The sequence below is a fragment of the Dasypus novemcinctus genome, chromosome 4, assembly GCF_030445035.2.
Source record: "Dasypus novemcinctus isolate mDasNov1 chromosome 4, mDasNov1.1.hap2, whole genome shotgun sequence".
NCBI classification, from domain to species: domain Eukaryota; kingdom Metazoa; phylum Chordata; class Mammalia; order Cingulata; family Dasypodidae; genus Dasypus; species Dasypus novemcinctus.
In genome coordinates, this window is record NC_080676.1 from 139,849,731 (window position 1) to 139,855,230 (window position 5,500).

At 34.5% G+C, this 5,500-nt stretch overlaps 1 pseudogene; it reads right to left on the reverse strand.

Moving 5' to 3' along the window:
• Window positions 1-3,775: 3,775 nt before the first annotated feature.
• Window positions 3,776-4,475, reverse strand: LOC101437578 (destrin pseudogene; annotated as a pseudogene).
• Between the last annotated feature and the right edge of the window lie 1,025 nt (window positions 4,476-5,500).

Genomic DNA, 5,500 nt, shown 5'->3' on the forward strand with positions numbered 1-5,500 from the left:
TCCATAATTAGTTGTGAAACAGGGACATCTATCCTAGAACTGGGAGGAAATGAAATCTGTCAACGCCAATTAGCTTGGAAGGAGACCTGAGACTTAGGTAAAACCTCAGTCCCAATCAGCACCTTGATTCTAGCTTGGTGAAGACCCTTGAGCAGAGGACCCAGCTAACCTTCATGTGGATTCATGACTGCGAGATTTTTTAAAAAGTGTGTTTGTAACTAAATCTGCAGTAATTTACTACACAGCAGTAAAAATCTAATATACACAGTACTGTAATTTTTATGTTTAGTTACATTTCTTTCTTGGCAAAGAGAATAGATACTTCTTGTACATTTCTTGGTCCAAAATTGCATCAAACATTTTTGCAAGGAGCTCTGCTCCCTTCATGGGAAAAATTAAAACTCAAACCCACAATTTAAGCACCAAGAGTGCTCATTGCTACTGAATTGTCTTTGCTTATGATTTTTACAGTGATCAGACCTAATAGATTGGTATTTTTAAAAATATATAAATAAAATTTCAAAAATATATTCCAATAAAAATTTAAGACTCTGTTATGTTTAATTGATTTTTTTAATATTTGGGTAACTTTTCTTTGAAAACACTGTCTTTTGACCTAATAAAATGTAATAATTTATTTTTATTAACCCACTTTATCTGTAATAGTTTAAGCATTAGAATATCAGTATTACTAGAAAAATAAGATTATCCAAAAGAATTTAGGATTTTTGAGGTTCATTATTATTATGATATGTACAGTACATTTTTTATCTTTATATATGCATATGTATGTAAATACATACATATGTAAATATACATGTGATTTTATATATATAATCCTATTCAATGTAATATCTCATGAGGATATAAATAATTCATGCAAGAGAATATATCCTTTTAGCTTTCTGAGAAATGCATACTGATTTCCTTCACTCTTTGTCTATACATAGGTATATATATACACACATATATGAACATATACATAGAAACATATAAACACACATTTTCTTTTTTGTGTGTGGAAATGAATACTTTTACTCAGATAAATTAAATTACAGAAGATTTTTAAAGCATATTTTATGGTAATACTAAATATAAACATTGACTTTTGGGGGAGCATTATTCTGGCTATACTTGCATATTGTTCCTATTGAATATGTGTGCATATGTGTGTGTGTGGTAAATTGTATGCCTCACGGTGGGTATGAAATGATTTCCTTTTGATGTTGAGTGTTCCTCATACATAAATTTCTTTCCTTTAATTGAATTTCACTTTTATGAATTTCAGGAGTGTATTATACATTTTCTTATAAGGTTTTGTAATATTTTTTAAATTTTATGCTAAAGGGTTTAGTTTTTGGTTGTTGTTTTTGTTTTTGTTTTTCACTTTTTATATACAGCTTTATCCTACATTCATTTTTTTCACTTTGGGGAGGCTATTGATTTCAGTAACTTAAGTTAATATCCTTTTATTTCCTATTTCACTAAATTCTTTTATACTTGTCAAGTTATTTTGCCTTTATTATTTTGAGTTTTTAGGATATAAAATTCTTTTAGTTTGCTTAAGCTGTTGGGAGATGGTTTGGCTTTTACAATGGGAATTTATTAGGTTAAAAGTTTACAGTTCTGAGGCCATGAGTATGTCCAAATCAAGGCACCCTCGGAGAGCCCCTCTCCTTGAACTGCAGCTGTGGGTGATCAAGCACAGGGCAGCATTGGCTCTTCTTTCCCTTCTCCTCTTTGCTTTCAGTTTATGGCCAAATTGCCTTCTCCTCAGCTTCTGTGTTCCATTGATTTCAGTTCCTGGCTCCCAGGTCCTTCCCTCTCAGCTTCATAGTGCCGCTCTGTCTCTGCAGCATTTTTCTGTGTCTGTGGCTTTTCATTCCTCCCTTTATAAAGGACTCCAGTAAGAGGAGTCATGCAATCTAATCAAAGGCCCTAACTCCACCAATTTAATTGAAACAACCTACAATTAACATACTCAGGAATGGATTATTCCTAAGCACAAGATTTTCTGGGGTCCACAAATGCTACAAACTGCCACGAAATATGTTGCTGGATTACTGGCATAGGAAAATGTCAATTTTTCAGGATATTATGGAATTTATTTATTTTTATATGCTATAATTTTTAACTCAGTAAAATACATGATTTATTCAGTGTTATGTACTTACATTGACTTACAATCAATTTTAAAACACAGAATTTACCTAGTGATCTGTGAAAACCTTATATTGATTAGTTTTTTTTAATATTTCATGTTCAATCTTTTTAATATTTTTTTTAAAATATTTATTTCTTAAAAGATACTAGATTACATAAATATTCAATTAAAACATAAGATATTCCCATATGCCTTGCTTCCTTCCCCTCCTCTATTAGTGTGGTACATTCGTTACAATTGATGAACACATTTTGGAGCATTACCACTAAGCATGGATTATAGTTTACACTGTAATTTATACTTTCTTCTACAAAATTTTATAGGTTATGGCAAGATATATAATGGCCTGTATCTGTCATTGTAATGTCATTCAGGACAATTCCCAAAAATTGCCCCATATTACACCTGTTTTTCCCTCTCCCTTCCCATAGAACCTTCAGTGGCCTCCCCCCAGTTCCATGGACAGCCCAATTCACCTTCTCCACCCTACCCCCATCCCAAAACAGCTCCACCTAGCCCAATAGTATCATTGCATCACTGTCATGCCCATCTATTGCACAGTTTCACACTTACATCTTATCATAGATTTTTCCCATATGGGCATTGGCTCGCAAACTACTTCCCCCTTTGTCTCCTGTAGACCTGTCTTCCAGATTCTAGCTCTGTGAGTCTGCTCAATTTGCTTAATTCTTATTAATGATGTCATGTAATATTTTTTCCTCAGTGCCTGGTTTGCTTCACACAACCTAAGGTCTTTGAGATTCATCCATGTTATCCCATATGTTAATACTGCATTCCGTCTTACATCTGAGTAATATTCCATTGTATGTATATTCCAAATTTTGTTTATCTATTCATCTATTGATGGACATTTGGGTTGTTTCCAACTTTTGAATACTGAATAATGTCACTATGAACATTGGTGTGCATGTATCTGTTGGTGTCCCTGCTTTCAATTCTTCTGAGTATATACCAAGCAATTGGATTGGTGGATCAAATGGCTGTTCTATAGTTAACTTCCTGAAGAATTGCCAAATTGTCCTCCACAAGTCCTGTATAATTTACATTCTTACCAGCAATCAGTAAGGGTTCCCATTCCTCCACATCCTCTCCAACACTTATAGTCCTCTGTTGTTATTTGTTGTTGTTGTTGTTTTTGTTTTAAAAGCCACAAGTCTACAATGACATCTCATTCTGGTTTTGATTTGCATTTCCCTAACAGCTAGTGACTTTGAGCATCTTTTCATGTGCATTTTAACCATTTGTTTTACTTTTTTGGAAAGGTGTCTATTCAAATCACTTGCCCATTTTTTTAATGGGTTGTTTCTCTTTTTTATTTTCAAGTTGTAGGCTTTTTTTATATATGCTAGACATTAGGCCTTTATCATATACATGGCAACAGATATTTTCTCCCATTGGGTAACCTGCCTTTTCACTTTCTGAGGTGCAAAAGTTTTTAATTTTGAGGAGGTCCCCTTTATCTATTTTTTCTGTCATTGCCCATGTTTTGGGTGTAAGTTTCATGAAACCATATTCTAATACGAGATCCTGTAGATGATTACCTACATTATCTTCCAAGATCACTTTGGTCTGGGCTCTTATATTTAGATCTTTTTTTTTTTAAACATCAGATTTTAGATTTATTTAGGGCCATTTGCACATGTTTATAGAATATTTAGTTTGCTTTAGAAGATGACAGGACAGCTCTCCCCAGTGAGACCCTGGCCTAAGTATATTTGCTTTACTTATATAGCAAGAGGATAACATTAAACATGGAAGCTTTTGATTTGTGGCACTGAATGACGATCTACACAGGGCGTCCTTCAAAAGCTACAATTAAGGATCCACCTAGCTTCTCAGCAACACAAGCCTGATTGAGGTCTTCTGGCCCATTTGCTGGACATTCGTGTTTTATGCCTTGAAATTTCTTTTTGATTGCTTCCTTGGAGCTCGCATAGATCATTTTACTTTTCAGAGGTGCTAGTTCTGGTGCCCACAAAAAAAAACATCAACTCCTCCTTTCTGGATTCCTTGGTTTCAAAGCTTGCATCATATAAAGCATAGCGACAATCTTTTTCAGGAAGCATTCCCACAAAATGCTTGAAGGGATCGGTTATGGTCACCCCTACATCTCCAACTAAGATCTCTTTGCCTTCTTCTACAATGATGCACTTTTGTCTGCACTGAGACAAAAGATGACAGCCTTCTTCCTTTTCTTGATTTCTTCTGGTGTAGAGCACTTCCAAACTTTCATGTCATAAAAAATGCGACACACTTCATCAGCAACTTGCACTCCTGAGGCCATCTTCGCTGCGGCAGTCTCACAGAAGCAAGGAACAGTGGATCTGCGCCGAGTCTGCGGAGCGTCGTCCTCGCAGAAGCTGGCCGAGCAAGCGAGGGAGGACTATATTTAGATCTTTGGTCCATTTTGAGTTAATTTTTGTTTAAGGTGTGAGATGATGTTCCTCTCTCATTCTTTTGGGTATGGATATCCAATTTTCCAAGCAGCATTTCCAGACAAGACCATTCTCTCCTGATTGAATGGGCTTGGTGTCCTTGTCAAGTATCAGTTAACTATATATGCAAAGATCTATATCAGAACCCTGAATTCATTTCCATTGGTCAGTATGTCTATTTTTGTGCCAGTACCATGCAGTTTTGACCACTGTAGCTTTATAGCGTGATTTCAAGTCAGGTAGTCTGATTTCTCTGATTTCTTTTTTCTTTTTCAATATGTCTTTGGTTATTCCTGTCCTCTTACACTTCCAAATAAATTTCATAGTTAGCTTTTCCAATTCAATAAAAAATGCTGTGGTAATCTTCATTGGGATTGTTTTAAATCTGTATATCAGTTTGGTTAGGATAAACATCTTAATGATGAACAGAGAATATTATGAACAGGGAATATTATTTCATTAATTTTGGTCTTCTGTGTTTTCCTTTAACAGTTTGGTTTTCTGCATACAATTCTTTAACATCTTTAGTTAATTTCATTCCTCGAAGTTTGACTATTTTAATTGCCATTGTGAATGGGATTTTTTCCTTGATTTTCTTCTCAGATTGCTCATTATTGGTGTACAGAAATTCTACTCAGTTTTGCACATTGATCTTCTAACCTTCCACTTTACTGAGCTCATTTATAAAATCTAGAAGCTTTGTTATATATTTCTCAGGGCCTTTTATGTATAGGATCATGTCATAAGCAAAAAGTGGCAGTTTTACTTCTACATTTCCAATTTGGATGCCTTTTATCTTTTTCTTTTGTAAGTGATCAAACAAGTTCTTCTAATACAAAATTAAATGAGAGCGGTGAAATTGGGCATCCTTGTCTTGTTC